This window comes from Crocodylus porosus, unplaced genomic scaffold, assembly GCF_001723895.1.
Source record: "Crocodylus porosus isolate Cpor-Errol unplaced genomic scaffold, CroPor_comp1, whole genome shotgun sequence".
Lineage (NCBI taxonomy): Eukaryota > Metazoa > Chordata > Crocodylia > Crocodylidae > Crocodylus > Crocodylus porosus.
The window spans coordinates 95,403,341-95,422,143 of record NW_017728931.1 but is presented as its reverse complement, the minus strand read 5'-3'; the positions used below and the strand labels follow the sequence as shown (position 1 = coordinate 95,422,143).

The 18,803-nt window shown below is 45.8% G+C and overlaps 1 protein-coding gene and 1 long non-coding RNA gene across 2 annotated transcripts in view; one reads left to right on the top strand and one right to left on the bottom strand.

Annotated features, from left to right (window-relative positions):
* The window catches only part of LOC109315596, a 10,916-nt gene extending 6,629 nt beyond the window's left edge, over positions 1-4,287 (bottom strand). The window contains exon 1 of the long non-coding RNA XR_002102548.1: positions 3,879-4,287. This is a non-coding gene — a long non-coding RNA (uncharacterized LOC109315596). The remainder of the gene's footprint in view (positions 1-3,878) is intronic.
* The window catches only part of IMMP2L (inner mitochondrial membrane peptidase subunit 2), an 875,599-nt gene that overhangs the window by 10,780 nt on the left and 846,016 nt on the right, over positions 1-18,803 (top strand). The gene's annotated exons all lie outside the window — the stretch shown is intronic.

Below are 18,803 nucleotides of genomic sequence, written 5' to 3'. Positions count from 1 at the left end.
GCCAGCGGGCTTAGTTTAAAGCCCGGTGGAGCAGGTCAGCCAGCCTGGCTGAGAAGAGCCTCCTCCCCAGGGGAGAGAGGTGGAGGCCATCTCAGATAACCGTACCTTGTTAAGAATGATGTAAGAATGAACTGAGAAGGGTGTTTGGTGCAGATTTAGAGATGTGTGCAGAGCATGGGTAAGAGCAGTGTGCACAGCTAGTATAAAGGGTGTGTGCGTGTGTGTGTGCATCTGGGGTTTGCCTGAGGTGTGACTGAGAGAAGGAAAGAAGTTGGGATGCTTGTTGGCAGGAAGGATAGAGCCACGGAGAGGCTGAGTGACTGATCAACTGTGTGAACTGCAGAGGTTCCTGGTGCTGGGCCCAGTTGCCAGGTCCTAGGGGCCTTACCCTGAGAGATCCTCTCTCTGCCACCAGAGCAGTAAGGGTTGGCTCCCTGAGCTCTTCCCTTTGGGTGTGCCTATTGCACTCCCTGAGTTCTTCCCTTCTGGGTTGTTGGGGTTCTTCTTCTTGGCGTGTGTCCAATGAACATCAGAAGCCACTACCTGAGGTGCAGTCGTCTCTACCCCGACGACCAGAGCCGAACTGAATAAAGTTCCCCTGTTCCTTATAATAAAGTTTTGTCCTCTTATTGTCATTGTTGTAATTAGATGTTGTTGGGTAAGGATTTGTATAGCACTGGTATTAAGATAAGTATAGGCAATATAGGATTTGATAGTGACTGTTAGGACTAAGTGGGTTCCTGTGTAGTTGTATGGCATATGATACTTACCTGTTCTTGTTAGTTTTATAATAAACTGTTGATTTGGGCCAATAACATCTTGATGTGAGTCCTAATTAATCAAATCATAACTAATTACCAGGTGAACTGGGTGGTGATATATACGTCCTAGTCCATTTATTAACTATCTTGGGGCCAAAGACCACCTCCTCATTTGCTGCTGGACTGTAGGGGGAAACCACCCATTGAGCAACCGTAATTAATTAGGCACTAATTAAGTCCATACGCAACATGGCTGGCCCCACATGCTGCCACGGCATGCAGTTGGGGACCCTGGCAGGAGTGCAGGAGCTGCACACTATGGGGCCTGCTGGGGCTGGTTGCACATCCGGCCACCACATGTGGCTGGGGACTCAGGTGGGAGCACTACTGGGCCGTGTGGGATGGCCCTGCATGCTGCCACCACCTGGGCTGGGGACTGAGGTGGGAGTGCAGGGAGCTGCGTGTTATGGGGCCAGGTGGCCCATATGCCGCTCCAGGGCCTTGCACATTCTGGCAACTCGGAGGACCGCCCCTACCCCTGCACCCACACCTACACCGTCCCACACACGCGACCCAGCACCACAACCCCAAACACACCCACAGCCCCCCCACACACTCACACCCCCCATAACTCCCCACACACCAATACCTTTCCACAGCCTCTACACGCCCACCTCCCCACCACACCCACACACATACCCACATCCTCCCATATACCCCCAACCCAACCACATACTCCCCTCCCCACCAACACCCCTCCATACCTATCCCCCCAATACACACACTCCTAAACAACACCCCCAGATACATCTCCTTACACCCCCCCACAATATACAAGAGTAGGACTGTATTTTGAGCTATTATGCAATTACCTCTAGATATGCTATCCAAATATACATAAACCAGGACAAAAATATTTTTCAAATAAAATTAAAATAAGTTATATTAGATACTTGATTTTTTTTCCTTTTAGTATATGATTTGGTTTTTTTTCCCAGTTTCAAGATGTCTCACCCCAAAAGGGGCAAGGGGAGGGACTTCCAGTGGCAAAGATCAGGGGTTAGGAGTGGGACTTCTGATCCCAAGATGGCTACCAGGGGCAGGGCACCTGTCAAGGGGCGGGACTACCCTTGCAGCCCTCAATAGCTTGGCAAAACTCATTAAGCATCTCTCCAGCTGAAATAATTGCCTGGCCCTACTGTAAACAGTGCTCATTAAATAAACAATTCTGTTCAGACAGGTTTTAGCAGCTCTGAAACTGACTAGCTCCTAAAAGCGTTTCAGAGCTGCTATTAGAAACCTAGGAGCTAGTGGGAGCTACTCAGTTTCCGGGTTATTAACACTGCAACACTGACAGTGCTTTGTTCTTAATGGGCATGTCTACATGTGCCATTAATACGCCTGAATTTTTTTTGCAGAATACACTCACCAGCGTCAGGAGCAAATTGTGCCCAACAGGAGCAGCCCAGTCCAGGGCTACTTTTGTCCTGCTCTGACCCACTGGAGCAGACAGGGGGGACTCCAGGCTGCCCCAGCTGTCAGGCTCTAGCTGTTCTGGCTCTGAGGGCAGCCTTGATCTGCGCAGCATGGGTGGGGGAGCTGCCAGCAGTGGAAAGACTGGGGCTGCCCCAGCTCAGCAAGCAGCTGCCTGCCAGCCTCATGCAGGACGGGACCCATCCCAATCTCCACATGGCTAGGAGGCAGCATCCTGCCAAGCTGGGACAACTCTCCCCGCCCCTTGCTGCTTGGGCTGACTGGGAGCAATTTGCTCCCGGTCAGCATCTACACATGCACTTTGGGGCATTAGTGTAATGCGCTGATTTCTAGTATCTTTATCTACAGGTACTAAAAACCAGTGCATTAATCTATTGTATAGTAATTTCTCCACATGTGCAGACAGTGATGTTTTACTGTGCATTAGATTAGTCTGATGTGCAGTAAAGCAGCTCAGGTAGACGCACCCAATGAGCACTGTTTAAATAACTGCATACTGTACTCTGAGTAAGTGCATAGCCCTTTTTTGAGTCCTGAGGCACTTAAATAGAATGCATGGTAAAATGCCAGTCTAATTTTGGGAAGATGGAGTCCTTTCATGTTATTACCCAGTATGTGGTACGTGAAATGAAAGCTTCCATTCTATTAAAACCAAGAGCTTAAAACTTGGTTTCCGTATAAGATTTCATTTATTTAAGAACTGCTGGAAGTTCTAAAGGGAAGTGAGGTATGGGGAGGATCAGTACCTCCTACAGTGACTGTTCACTGAAGTAGAGTAGGAACTAGGCACTCCATCTTCTTTTGCTTAGTTTTTCCTTGTTCTCAGAGAACACTAGCTGACCTGTGAACTGCCCTCAGCTTGTCTTGTTCATGTAATATACACTATGCCCAGTTTAATCTGGATGAGATTTCAGGGGACTGAGGTTCTATTCCTGGACACCTGTTTGGTGTCTCTAGGCAAAATGCTTACCTCTCAAAATGGACCTTCCCCTTAGAGGGCAACGTTAAATACTGGGCAAAAGAAGGAAAAACAGTTTGACTTCTTTCTAAGAATTTGGAGCCTGACTTATAGTCCTTAGGTGTATTCACTTTACTTGTGCAAAGAATAAGGGCCAGAGTCAAATAGAATTCTCCTGTTCTGTTTTTTTAAATGGTGCTTCATCCTATGCTATGTTCTGTTTTCATTGGGGAGAGAAGAGAGAATGTTACCACAAGCTTTTAGGAAGAGTTATAACGTATTACACATGCTGGGGATTTTTTATCCTATGTAATTCTTATACCATTTTACTGTTCTGGTGAAAACTGCAAATGATTCTTGGCATTTTCAGGCGTGAGGCACCCTTGGGAAGTACCAGATTTTAGTTTTCACTTGTTATACTCAGAATGTCTCTCGGGGCTTTACCTGGAGAAACACAGGAGATGCCAAAGGAAGTTCCTCCAAACTATACTGATTAATCTACCAGGCAGTATTAACAAGAGCAACTACGTACAGCAGAGAACACACAAGCATACTTGCTACTGGGTGGGGAGCAGCACCGTTCCTAGACTCCTGGTGGCCCTGGGCAAACTTTTAGTATCTGGTCCCCCTTAACCAGAAATAATGATAGTAAGTTAAAAAATTACCATTTTCAGGGCCCCTTTCTGCCATGTCCTGGGTGGCTGCCCAGTTCAACCATGCGTGTCCGGCCCTGGTGGGGGGGTGTCAGGGCCCTCAGATGTCCTCATGGTTTGAGGGAAGTTCTGGACTCTCACACCTCTGCCTTTGTGCAGGGAGAAGGGGTTATAGAGCTCAGGACAAACTTGGGGTACATTCCCTTTCATTTCTTTGACATAAGGAGCTTCTGGCCACTTCAGCAGGGAGAATAAATTGAGTCGTGGCCTGTGACCTTTGTACTTCCCTAGGATTGGGTGCCACCCCCAGCCTCCGTGTCTCAGCTTTCTTAGAACTGCCCCTCATGATCTGCTTCTTGCTTGCTAATGACAGCTACTCCTCGCTTACTGTTGTAGTTATGCCCTTGAAAAATGTGACTTCAAGCAAAACAGTGTTAAGTGAATCCAATTACACCACAGCAGTTACCTACTAGCAGGCGGTGGCCCAAGTCATAACTGAACACTGCGCAACTTTAAATGAGTACGTTCTCTAATAGATCAGTGACATAATAACAAAACGTTAACACATTAAGCAAGTACCTGTGCTGCGACTCAGATGGCCCTGCCTCTGGAAGACAGCAGTGACACCCCAGGGTGAGGGGCAGTGAAGACGCTCCCCCCCCACCGGGAAATAGCAGAGCAGCTCTTGGCCGCCAAGCCCTCAGACAACCCCTGTGCAGCCAGGATGTCGCAGCCGCTGCAGCTTCCCAACCCAGTCTCAGGCTCTATCCCATGGCCCCTTCCCACTTGCACTGCCCGGCGCCTGTTATTGCCGGTCCTGAACTGAATGCACCCTATGGTACATTAATGCACACAGAGGTGGCCAGTTTACCGCAGCTGCTGCTAGGAAGGCTAAAAAAATAAAATGTTAATTCGTTTACAGGAAAACCATCATTTTATGTCATCGTTTATTCTTTTAATTCAAAGCAAGCGTCTCGTCCTCAGGAACAGAGTCCAGCGAAATGACGGCAGGCTTCTATAGTATTAACAGATTAGGAAAAGTAACTGTAAGCTAACGCTGCTGCTGCTGAACACCCCTGAGGCAGGTGATCGCCGCCGCGCGCACCGCCCCTCCCCCCGCGCGGCCCCTCCCCTGTCCTGCCCGCACGGCGCTGAGCTGCCCCGGGGCTGAGACTGCCGCGCAGGTCACGTGATTTCCGCCCCCCCGGCGCACGCAGCAAGAAGGTCGCGGTAGGTGCGTGCCGGGCTGCCCGGAGCCGCGGTAGCGCCAGACGGGCGGGGAGGGCCGAGAGCAACGGAAGCCGGGAGGGATCCGAACACATGCGCGGAGGGGAGGCGGGGTAGGGGTGGTGTGAGGGAGCCGCGAGGGGCTGGGCTTAACGCTTGCGTTGGGGGAGGGGCATGGGGTGGGCCCGCCCCGCCGGTCTGCAGCCGCGCTGCTTCTTGGGTGCGGGATTCCGCCACCCCGGCGTGGCAGCATTGAGGGCCCGGCTGGAAGCCGGGCTTAGCGCTAGGGCTGTCGCTTGTGACCGCAGGGGTGACGTCACGAGGCTTCTCCCATTGGGCAAAGCGTGACGTCACAAACTCCTCTCCCTACGGGTCTGCGCTGCTAGCTGTCGCAGCGGCCCCCCCCCGAGCGCGGCTCTGCGCTACCCGGCTGGGCCCCCCCCCCCCCCCCCCCCTCGGGAGTCCTGCCCCTGCAGCTCCCCGCTCGGTCCCGGCTGGGGACTTGGCTGGGCCCCCCTTGTGGGGGCTCCTCCTTCCTAGGAATGGACCAGTTTACAGGCCCTGTTCCTGGATGCTAGGCTTTTCCCTTCCCTGCCTTTCTCTTCTTCCACGGATCCAGAGCACTTTATTGTAGGCAGGGCCCTACCTAGACTCCTGGCAAGCTTTTAAATTGTTCTTTCTGGCTCCCCTTTGCCAGAGAGAAAATGCAACAACAACAAAAAATCATTGTTTCATGTTTATGCCCCTTTTATGTTTGGACCCCTGGCAGCGTTTGCTCATGCCTGTGTCTGGTCCTGATTGTAAGGCTGGGATAAGCAACCCCTGGCACAGGAAGGCATTTTGCTTGGCACTCATACCTGGGGAAAGGGGCTGTGCTGCCACAACAAGGATTGGGCCCTTCTCAGCTCCACCCCGCCCACTGAGCTGTCTGCCCTTGGCATGCTGGCATCTTGCAAGTCAAGTTTGCAGGCATTTTTCTGCCCCAAAATGTTAATGTTCCCTGGTGTAGGGGGTTAGTTTAAATCCTGGGACTGAAACTTTTTTTTCTCCTCGTGGTAGCATATAACAACCTGCTGGGTCCCTGCAGGTGGGTGCCAGGGCCTGGCCAGCAACACTTCTATGCTACCCAGCTCCCTCACAATATGGCATGGGCAAAGCAGGGTGCCACCACAGCTGACTGGCTCCAGGCTGGATTCAATGGCTATGCAAGCTGGGTCTGGCCTGAAGGCAGTAGGTTGCCAGCCCCTGGTTTAAATAACTTCCTAGAGCACTGTTTCTCAACCAAGGTGCCACAGCACAGTGGGAAGCCTTGAGATATTTTCAAGGGTGCTAGGGGTATATGTAGTATTTGCATCGTTAGGTGTGCAAACACGGTTTATATATTCAACCTGAAATTTTCTTTAGATGTTTGCTTTGTCCTTAGGCCTCTGTTCTAGGAGGTGTCACATGTGTGAATTGGATGATGTCCTTTTCTCCTCTTATTATTAGAAGTTTAAAATAGTTAGTATTGCATAATAGGGCAGTATCTGTGTACTGGAGAGGGATATCCTTAAATGAATAGCAGTTGTCAGAGGCCTGTTGACAATAGACCTAACCAAACGTACAGCAGCTGAGGCATAAGTGATTTTTAATTTGTAGGTTCCTCTGCAGTAAGTCTTAAGAATGTAACTGTCTAGTTAGAATATAAAAATAGCAATTAGACTCTCAGTTAAAGAAGGTTGCAAAGTAAGAAAAAAGGCCTCACTGAGGTGTCAGACATTAGAATTAGCTTTGCTGCTATAATCTGCGGTCACATCACTGCATTCATAAATTTTTAAACAATGCAGCTACCATGATGATGAGATTTTTTTCGATCATGTTTTACTTAAAAATGATGTAACATTTTAAAGGTTTAGTTATTGAAAGAAATCTATGATGTTCTTTTAGAGCAATAAATTACACACAGTTTATGAAAGTAATAACCTGATCTTTCAGCATGGTATATACTGAGAACTGAGGAAGAGTTTTAAATTATTAAATTTGGTGTGCTTTTTATGGTAAGGCTAGTTTCTGGCACCTTTGTTCTTAGGAAAACTAGATTTTTGGTTTGGGGTATTTGTAAAGAGCCTGGTATTAGTGTGCAAAATAATTAAATTGTTTCTGAAATGTCTACATTTTCAAGTTTGCCTTTGGTGCAGCAATATATTTTAATCTTAAAAAGGTAATTTAATATGCAAAATGGACTGCATTGGATTATAATAAGACCCTTCTGGGCCTATTAAGCCTAGTGACAGTTCTAATTAGTGTCCAAAAACTATATTTCCTTACTAATTGATGTTATTTATAGAGCCTGTCCTGTCTCTCCCCTTCCTTTTCCCCTCTCACTACTTGAAAACTTGGCAAGAACTAATTAGTCTTCCTTTCTAAGCCATGCTTCCTTTCTACTGCACACCAATTTATCAGCATCTGAAACTTAGTTTTCTAAACTCCACAAGAATAAAATTAGTTGATGTTTCTTTGCACTAGATACATAGTGAAAATTACCAGTAGGTAGATTGGAAGAACAAAATGTTTCTGTTTAAGCTGTTTCATAGCTTTTTAATTCAGTTTTTATGGAATAAATATTTGTAGTTTTGTAGAAATTAAATTGAAAAAAGTGTGTACATGTATCAAAACTATATACAAATAAATATTTAAGTTTTTTTTTCAAGGCTTGAAAGATTCTGTATACCTAATTGAAGAAACATTACAGTGGAAGTACTTAGAATGCTTGAAAAAATTGCTGTATATTATTAATAGGTGTGTGTTTACACAAAAACATTGTACAATATTTTGCCAAATGCACCAAAAAGGATAAACTACTTTTAACTGGTATGTTACTGATCTATTACATTTATTCCTGGCTATGACAGAGTGATACTAATTCATCTTATGAATTGAATAATGTCTTTTGTTAAGGGAATGTAGTGCTTATGGTCTTTCTGATGCATAGAACACATTAGAATTAGTTTACAAATAACAATTAATAGTGACTGTTCATTCTTGCCTTTTTAATGTGAGTGACAAGAGTCTTGGATTCTTTAATCTTCTCACTGTTTTTAGGTACCATTAATTTATAACTTGCATTTCCCAAATATTTATTTCTTTAGACTGTTAGGTTTGAGTGAAAAAATGCCTGTTTTTGAAGGTCAACAAATGTAACTGACAACACCTTCTTCTTGCCATGAATATTCAAAATCCATTAGTTGGCAGAGGGTTGCTACACAGTGGGTGCATCTACACAAGGTGCTAAATGCATGTTAGACACATTCTGCTGTGCATTGGCATATCAGGGCAAAAACTGTGCTAATGCACAGTAGAATGAGTGTACTGTACATTAGCATCACTTAAAAGGTATGCGCTGGAGCTACCCCACAGTAATGCTGGTTACTACGCATTGAGTTAGTATCTGTTATTGCAGGTACTTAACTTAATGCACTGTAACTACGGCACATTAATGCACCTGTAGACACATCCAGTTTACTGCATTTGCTGCTGGGAAGTCTTAAAAATAACTTCTAATGATCAGGAGTAAAATTTTAATTAGTTAAAATATAGGAAACTTTATAATTTCATGCTATTTTATATATTTTTAATTCAAAACAAGCAACAAGTCCTCAGAAACAGAGTTCAGTAAAATGAAAGTAGGTTTTTATAATATTAATACATTATTTGTGTATAGTAACTGTTCGTAAGATAATACTACTTTTCATGGTATAACAGAAATATGACACTTTGGCAGGATGTGGATAGACAAAACAGTTATACTGCTTTAGTATGGAGGTAGGACTCACTGTGATTCATCTGAATACAGCATAGCTATTATGGTCCATTCCTAACTGCAGTATTTGAAGTTAAAGTACAGCAATTTGTCTCCCGTTTCATTTGGGTTTAGCTTCACTTCGGCTTCAGAGTTGACATGAAACGTATGCCAACTAATGTCTGTTGTTGCCTTCAAGATCCTGTTAGGTTCTACTACAGTACGGATCAAATAAGCACACAGTAGCTATTCAATGAGTATAAACTTAGCTGATAGGATGAATAAGGCCTACGTTAGGACCAAGTGCAGGCATTATATTTCTCCTTGGAGAACTGCAGCTCTCCTGGTAGAAGTTACAAGTTACACATGTTCATTCAGTTTCACCCTGGGAAAACACCCACCCCAGGAGAAAGATTTTCCAGGAGTCAAACTGGAAGATTTACCAGTTTGTGGCTCTCCTGGTTAGGGAGGTGATGGGAGCAGTGGGGCAGTGCTTGCAGCCTCTTCCTCAGACTGGGGATTGTGCAGTTCAGGGATTGTGTTGGGGCAGTAATTGCCAACCTGGCAGGGCTGGTAATGAGGCCGGGGGAAGAGCTCCCAGCTCCTCTGGCTTCCCTTTACAGCTTCTGGCCACCAAGCTGTCTTTTTGAGGTCAGTTTGGGTGGGAAACAGGCTCAGGGAGGCTTTAACTGCCCCAAGCCCCAGATGGCCAGTACATATGCTGATTTAAAAGCTTGTGGTGCTGTGAAAACTCTCCTAGGGGCAGCAGCACAATGCTTCCCTAAACCAGTGCTGCCTAGTCTGGTGAACTCGCAGGGGGCTTTGCCCTGCTGCTCCACTCCTTCCAGACTGGGAAGGGAATGGAGTGGTGGGGAAAAGCTCCTTGCCCATTTCTCAGCCCTGGGTGTCCCTGATCTCAAGGAAGCACTGGGAATCTTTCCCTGTGCTTCATGATGCCCCCTCCCCATCTTCCTCTTTGCCCTGGGAATAGGTGGAGTGAAGCAGCCACTGCTCCCCCTGCTTTCCCTGGATTGGAATCATTTTTGTCTAGGGAACATGTGGGGGGCCTGGGAGAAGAGGTGGTTGCAGGCTGAACGCCTGTACTGCTTACTTTTCTGAAAACATTTCTAGTGGTGGAAATTTCTACTGCCAGAAGTGAATGCCTATTCTTGGTCTAGGTGATCAGATTGGCTAACAGCAGGGTTTATTGCAAATGTGAAGTGAATGTCTATTCTGTTCTTTTTATGCTTTAGAAGTGCTTACATCAAGCATGCATCATTGTCAACACAATCAATCACATTTGGTGCCATGCACCTTACGTTTTGCTGACTAATGAACTTAATTACAACATTGCTAGATAACATTAGTATCTCTTGTACCAGGTTTGGCTGAACCATCGTACATGCCTCCATCGTACATCCAGTATACCAGTTTGCACTGATTTCTGTCCATCTCAGGATGTTCTCGAATACATACCATATATTCTGATGCACTCTGTTGCCTTCCATAGAGATTTACATCTGCAGGTTTTTTAATTCTTACTGAGCCTGGCCTGGCATGCTCCAGAGTGGTAAGCCTCCCCCCCTCCATCTTCTGTTTGCTCCGTGTATATACCCTCCGAAGTGGTGTGATTCAATTCTGGGCATGAGCAGGTGTTCATGATTCCTTTTACTCTTGGAGAAATTCTTCGAGTATAACCTTTTGTAAAGTGTTGACAAATGTGAGGTGAGATAACACTCCAAATCATAGATGAAACTTTCCTAACATGGGCTCTTGGAAGAAGTTATTTTGGGTTCCATCTAATTTGTAAGTAACCTCCTTCCCCCCCCATCAGTATTCTTTTTGAAAAATAACTCAATAAACATTGTCAGCCTTTTAAAATTGTTCTATGCTATGTTCCTTTTATGCTACTTAGAGAAGACAGACTTGTTTTCAGATGCTCAAATATATACATTTTCCATAATGCTGGGATAATCCAGGAACTGTCCTTTTCTGTCCTGTATCCCTAAGATATTTTTTCTCTTATTGAAAATCTTTCTGGAAAATTCTGATCTGGAGACTCTAATGTTATGAAAAGACCATCATTCTTTTACTTTATGTGAAGGATATCGTTTCATGAATATTTATTTATTTTAATAAGATGTTACATTTTGATTATTGTTTGGATTCAGGCAGACAGAAAAACCTGCAACCCAGAGTGACAGGATTCTTGGAAAGTGCTTGGGGAGGTTCAGGCAAAGTTGGTGGGTTAATTTAAAACATGATTTAAAAGTCACAAAGTCTGTCACATTATTTAATGTAAATTTCATAAAGTGCAATGGTAGAATAACACATTCTAATTTCCACTATATTCAAGAGAGCTATACACTTTTTGTTTAGCCTGTGTGTGTGTGTGTGTGTGTGTGTGTGAGACATTAATTCTTCAGAATTTGCATCAAAAGCTCAATATTAGTTGAGTTACTATAACCGTTCATGCTTGCATGTATGTGCTTGGAATGCTCTACTCTGCTTAGAACAACACCCTTCAGCTTATAAAAAAGCCATCTTCTACCAATTTCTTCTACCATCATAATAGACAAAACATCTATTTGGAAAATGATGGTTTTCTATACTGGTGGATTTATGTCCTAGAATAGGGTTGTCTAGGGACAGCCGTGTAGGCCATGTCCAGCTCATGAGGGCTTAACATGCAGCCAGTGGGCTTCCACCCAGCCACTGTTTCCTATTCCTTCAGCTGCTGTGCCAGCCAGGGTCTTTGGGACAGGACAGCACAGCACAGCAGGAGGCCTGGTGAGCTTGTCTATGTGGAAGTACCAGTGGCAAGGCTCTGCTGCTCACACAGAGTAGCGGGGATTGTCTGCATGGTGTGGAAGTGGGTAGGTGGAGTTCACACTGCTCACGTGGCTGTGGTGGAGAGAGTGATTTCCTGCATGGTGGTAGTGGTGGGGGGTTTGAAGGGGGAGATCGCACTGCTCGCGGCAGTGGGGGATAGTTCTTGGGGGCCCACATTGCTCATACAGTAGTTGGAAGGTTGGGGGTGGGGGCTCATGCTTGCACAGCAGTTGGGGGAAGAATTATTCATGTGGTATTGGTGGCAGTAAGTTTTGGGGAATCATCTTTGCTTTGATGGCTGCGTGAGGGCATGCTTGGCAGCATCAGTGTGAGGACTTGTGCTGCTTTTCTCCTGGGAGAGCTGTATGTGGCAGGTGTCCCAGGGAGTCCGTGAAGCTCATGAGTCCACAACCTGTGCATCATGTGGCTCCCTGCCTCTTTGAAGATGGTGTGCCTTTTGATTGGACTTGTGGTTAAGAGTGAGATTAACTGGTCAATGAGGCTGTTCCAGTGCCAACTCAGAAGCTTTATTAGGATACACAGTAACAAAGACTTATTAGTACTAATAAAGACGATGCTTACACAGATAAAAATCTTTCTTTCGCTGTCACCCATTATGGCTTGTCCTTTGGCCTTGGTCAGTTATTTACTAACTATGGCCTGTAGCCTGACAAGGCTGCTTTGTGCTTTTCATCCTCAAGGCTGCCTTTGTGTCTGCAATTATTTAAACATTAGCAAAGGTATATTTATTGTAACAAAATAACTATTCATACATTTGGTCACCTTAGTTATTAATGTTTTAGGATGCAATTGTAATACAGAGTATTTAGGATACAGGCCCTTGGCTTGCTGTTCAGTCATATTTCTGCAGTTTTGACTTAAGTTCTTTGAAAATGGCCAAGCCTGACATCTTCATTTCCCCTGCATTTGATTATGCTTTGGATAGCATATGTTTGATTGAGTTAGTGTTGTTTGTCACTCATAGCTCATGCTGCATGGGCCTACTCATGGCTACAGATGGACAATACTGTCTTAGAAATACAAGCTTAACTTGTTGCAAGAGGTAATGGATTCTTCCAGATTTCAATCACAAGCTAACCCATTCAGTCTCTGAATGTGTGGGTATGGCAGATGTGCTCAAATGGGATACAGGGGTGCTAGTTTGGAAAAAAATATTCCTTTAGTGAATTGTATTTTTTGCTGTAATGAATCAGTGACAAGCAAAATTAGTGCTTCTTATCAAACTGATTATGACTGTGAAGGCTTTGTTGTGTTGTGTTTTGTTTTGTTTGTAGTGCTGGCTTGATAATAATAGAGTTTGTTCTGTGTGTTTGATTATGCAAACATAAGGTTGCATTCATTTTCCTTTTTCTTCTCCATATTGTTCTGAAGCTGCCATATAGAACTGATGGTTGGGATGTAGAGAAAATGGTGGTCGATTGGCTGCTGCTGCTTTTCCTTCTTCCTCCTTTTTCTCATGGCAAAAAGGCCATGGAGGAGGTGGACTGGCTCAGAACCAAGAGTTCATAGCTGATATCCTGGCCCCATTGAAGTTAATGGAATTTTTGCCACTGATACCAGAATTTTGTCTCATTTTTTTGCTGTTATTAATATAGTTACAAAATGTATGAAATGATTATTGAGCAAGGCTTCATAACTTAATCCTAGGAAGGAGGCATGTATTATGTTTTCTTTTTGTTTAGAAGACGTACCTGAGTTAGGGTCACTCCTGGTGAACCAGGGTTTAGCTCTCTTCTGTAATGTAACAGGTTTTAAGTTTCAGATTTTAGCAAATTCTATTTACAGAATTGGGATATCCTCCTTGTCTGTAGAGGGTAACTGCTATGGCTATTAGCCAATAGTATTGTTAATTAGAAGCAGTAGCATAACTGGGAGTAGATGAGGGGGGACAACTGTTTGGCATGGATTGAGAAGGGGTATCAAAATGGAGGCAGGGGAGTGCCAGAATGGATGTTGCTACCCTGGCAGTTACAGGCTCCAGCTGTATGAAGTAGGGGAAGGAGCGGTATAGAATGGTGTTATGGATTCATAGCTGTTAGGGTCGGAAGGGATCTCAGTAGGTCATTGAGTCCAACCCCTTGCCCTGGGCAGGAAAGAGTGCTGGGGTCAGACAACCCCAACTAGGTGCTTGTCCAGTCTCCTCTTGAAGACCCCCAAGGTAGGGGAGAGCACCACCTCCCTTGGAAGCTGATTCCAGATTCTGGCAACCCTTACTGTGAAGAAGTTCTTTCTAATGTCCAACCTAAGTCTGCTCTCCATCAATATGTGGTCATTGTTGCTAGTTACTCCAGGTGGTGTCCTAGTAAATAGAGCATCTTCTATTCCCTGCTGCCCTCCCCTGATGAATTTATAGGCAGCCACAAGCTCACCTCTCAGCCTTCTCTTGTGAAGGCTGAAAAGCTCTAGGTCCCTCAGTCTCTCCTTGTAGGGCCTGCCTCTGACCATACGAGTGGCCCTGCTCTGAAAACTCTCAAGATTCTCCGCATCCCTCTTCAAGTCTGGCACCCAAAACTGGATGCAGTACTCCTACTGTGGCCTGACCAGTGCCGCATAGAGGGGAAGCATCACCTCCCTGGACCTGTTCATCATGCATCACTAATACATGATAAAGTGCGGTTAGCCTTGTTGATCATTTTGTCACATTGACAACTTATGTTAACTATGACTCCAAGATCCCTTTCTGCTGCTGTGCTGCTGAGAAGGTCATTCCTGAGCCTGTAAGTGTGTTGATGGTTCTTTTTGCCCAAGTGCAGCACTTTGCACTTGTCTTTGTTGAACTGCATTCTATTTTGTTCTGCCCATTTTTCTAACCTGTCCAAATCTGCCTGGATCCATTCCCTACCCTCTGGTGTGTTAATTTTGCCCCATAATTTGGTATCATCTATGAACTGAACAGGGTATTCTCTAGGCCATTGTCCAAGTCACTGATAAAGACATTGAATAGCACCGGTTCAAGGACCAAGCCTTGCAGGACTCCACTGCCCAGATCTTTCCAGGCTGATATTGACCCATCCACCACCACTCTCTGGGTGTGACCCCTAAACCAATTTGCCACCCACCTGACTGTGTAATCATCTACATCACAGCTTGTTAGTTTATTTACGAAAACAGAATGTGATACCATATCAAAGGGCTTCTTAAAGTCTAGGTAGATGACATCTACCTTGACACCTGCATCTAAGCATTTTGGGACTTGGTCATAAAAAGAAACAAAGTAAGGCAGGGTCTACCTGGAGCAAACCCATGCTGATTTCCTTTTAGCATTATTTCCCCTGCTGAGCTCCCACAAATGTGATCCTTAATGATTTTTCCCAAGGATAGAGGTGAGACTATCTGGTCTATAGTTTCCCAGTTCCTCCTGCCTCCCCTTCTTGAAAATAGAGACCACATTGGCCTTTTTCCAGTCCTCTGGGACCTAACCGGAGCACCATGAGTGCTTGAACAGCTGTGCCAGCGGCTCTGCTATGACACTAGCCAATTCCTTCAGCACCCTTGGATGAAGTTCATCGGGGCTCACTGATTTGAACACATCCAGCCCCTCCAAGTACCCATTCACTAAGTCTGTGCTAACACTTGGTGGGTTGGTGTCTGTCCTGTGTCTATCTATGATCCAACTGGGAGATTTTGTCTTGGTTTGTGTCTAGGAATACAGATGCAAAGAACTCATTGAAGAGCTCAGCTTTGTCCCCCCTTACTATCACCAATTGTCCTAGTTAGTCCTTAGGGGTTCTGTGCTACTCTGTGCCTTCATTTTGCTCCCTACATACCTGAAGGAGGACTTTTTGTTGTCCTTAATTTTTGTTGCCAGCCTAAGTTCTAATCTGCTTTGGCCTTTGTAACTGATTCCCGGCAAGCATGAGCCAGGGAGGTATACTCCTCCTTGGTAGCTACCCCCTGTTTCCACAGCCTGTATACCTCTTTCTTTGCCCTTAGGCTTTCCTGGACTTCCCCATTCAGCCAAGAGGGCTTCTTTGCCCCCTTTTATGTGCAGTGGGATTGTCTCCTGCGCCCATAGGATTGCTCCCTTGAGAAACAACCACCCTTCCTGGACCCCCATTTCGCCAATGCTCTTGAGCTTTAAAGCCTCACTAACTAATCTCCTGAGCACACTGAAGTTAGCCTTTCTGAAGTCTAGTACTTCAGCCTTGCTGGTTAGTTTACTCACCCCTCACTGGACAGTGAATTCAGTCAGTCAATGGTCACTATCCCCTAGGTTACCTTGTACCTGCAGATTCCTCACCAGGTCATCCCGTGTAGCTAACACCGAGTCCAGCAAGGCATTTCCCCTAGTGGGATCGTATACCCCCTGTGTTAGACGGAGGTATGTGTGCAGGTTAAGAACCTATGTGAGTGGTTAGATTTCACTGACTGCTCCTGCCAGCAGATGTCAGGGTAGTTTAGGTCACCCATAACAACCATATCTCTTGACCGTATGGCCTCTGAGAGCTGTCTGGAGAATTTTAGATCTAGCTCATCTTCCTGGTGTGGCAATCTGTAGTAGATCCCTACTACCAAGTCCTTTTCCCTCTGACCCCTTTGTATCCTGACCCGTAGTACCTCAGTTTGGCCCTCCTTTGATCCCAACTTGATTATAGAGGATGTATATTGTTCCTCAGCATAGAGAACAACACCTCCCTCCCCATTTTTCCCCACTCTATTCTGTCTGTACAACCTGTAACCCTCAATGCCTACTGCCCAATCGTGAGTAGAGTCCCACCAGGTTTCAGTTAGTCCAAATAGGTTGAAATCGTTGCTTGCAAGCAGGAGTGCAGGTTCCTCTAGCTTGTTACCATGCTCCTAGCATTAGTGTAGAGACGTATAAGCCCCCCCCAACGGGTGTGCTTGGTACCCCACTTTCCTGATGTCTGTCGGGCTCCTTAGTGCTTACCTGGATTGATTTAGTGCATTGCTTGTGGCTTGCTGATCCTAGGTTCTCCTTATCCTCTGCTTCCCCATCCCGATTCCCTGACAAACCTAGTTTAAAGCCCTTCAAAGGAGATCAGCCAGTGTATCAGAGAACAGGCTCTGACCTTTAGAAGAGAGATGAAGACTCTCTCATAGAAGTGCGGATTGTGGCTGTAGAAGCCAAAACCTGTATGATGGCACCAACTCCAGAGCCACAGGTTGACTTCCCTGATGCAGGCGTCCTGATGCTGATGGTGACTGCTGACTAGAAGGATGCACAAAAAGACCACCTGTGCCCCAGCCCAGTATACCAGCTGGAGCCCATAGCCGTCCAGGGCACAAACCCTACCAAGTATACCTCTACTACCCACCTACCTCACTCAGTGCCTTTGGTGAGAAGTCAAGCTGTGGATTTAAGGGTTAAAGGCTGAGCAGCAGGCCCACTGGTAGGGTTACCATACATCTGAGTTTTCCTGGTCATATCCTATTTTTGGGTCTTCCCATCTCTGTCCCGGTGTTTTTTTTAAATATCAGCACATGTCCAGGATTTTGCTTTGCCTCTGATTGCCCGGTGCTTGCTGGCTTGCCTCAGCAAGGAGCTGCTTGGAGGAAGAGGGGCAGTGCAATTGCGGGGCATCATGTGATCTGCACATGGGCTCCGGCAGCTGCAGGCAGGTAAGTCTGTGTGTGCACGTGGGCATGCTTATTGGTGCTGCATCTGAAGCAGGGCAGAGAGGTGGGAGAAGAGGGTCGAGGAGTTCTTTTGGGGAAGCAGGGAGCTGCGTGGCCAGCAGGGGTGGGGGGGCAGGGGGTTGGGAGTGAGGAGCACTGGCATGATCTGGGGGGTGGGCTACTGTGAGTCAGGAGTGGGGGCAGCAGCAGGCTGTGGGGGTGAAAGGCAAGGGCAGAACATGGGCATATCACTGCCCCCCCCCACAATCATATACCCTTTACACCTCACAGGTATTCTCTTTTTTGAAACTGGAAATATGGTAACCCTACCCATTAGGAAAGCAAGAAGCAGAGATACGTGCTGTCACTACCACATACATATCTAAACCTATTCAAAGCCCATCCTTAGTCTCTCCTTTTGGGGAATAAAACCATCTTGGGTTCTAAAGGGGAGCAGTGATTTGTTTGCTACACTAGCCAATTTCTGTAACTTTCACAAGGTTCATAACAATACTATGATTAAAGGGGAAGCTGCACTTTGGCCTTATTGTTTTGCTCAACTGTATGTCTTCTCAGCGTAGAATCCCATGGTTCCCATTCTTGGACTTAGTTTCTAGTTAGACTACATTGTATATTGCCTATGATTTCTCAGCAGAATGACTGTGCTTGGCATCTTTTATTTCTTTCATTTACATGCTGTGAATATATGTTCAGCTTTATAGTAGGAACACAATACTGCATAAGAGAAGATTTAAAAAATGTAAAACAGTCTATGAGTGTGCCTCTCTTCTCTCTAGGGTTTATCATTCCCTAGAAGCTTTGGAAGATCCCATTACTTCACAACTTTACCAAAGGGCATGGATTTGATCTTTGCAAGCAGCTTACTGCCATATGTTTCTCTATTGACTCATTTACTAACCTTTTTTATCTACTCTCAGCCTGGCAAAGCAGCTGTGTACCACTGGGCTGGAGACAAAGACTAACATTTCACAGTTACTAATTCATGTGTTTGTTTCTTGATTTCCTGACCTGTTTACCAGGTGTCTAATATGGGCCCTCTGTGTCGGGCCAGTAGGGTGTACTCCTGCATTGAGCCATCTACCTCACTGAGCCCGACCACGTTCCAGGCTCCAAGGGCTTCCCTGGGGGCACCTCATGTCTGTCTGACCTTGTTCTTAAAGCACACCCGCAAGCCTGGGGATATCGTGCTACCACCCAGGGTCTGGACTGATCTTGGGATCCGTGGGAAACACAGGTCTAGTAGTCATTGTGGGTACTTGACCCAGTACAAGAACTTGGGGTGCTTCCCTCAGTCTGAAGTGCAAATAGCATCTCCCTTAGTCAGCCGAACCAAGGGGACCCCAACGCATAATCTAGACCCTCTCCCAATAAGTCTCCCATGCTAGGTACAGAGGAAAACTTTATAGGTTACAAGGAGTAGGTTTGGAATAGGGTACAGGGTAAAGCAATATCAGAGAAATCTCTTAGAGCAAACAGTGGCA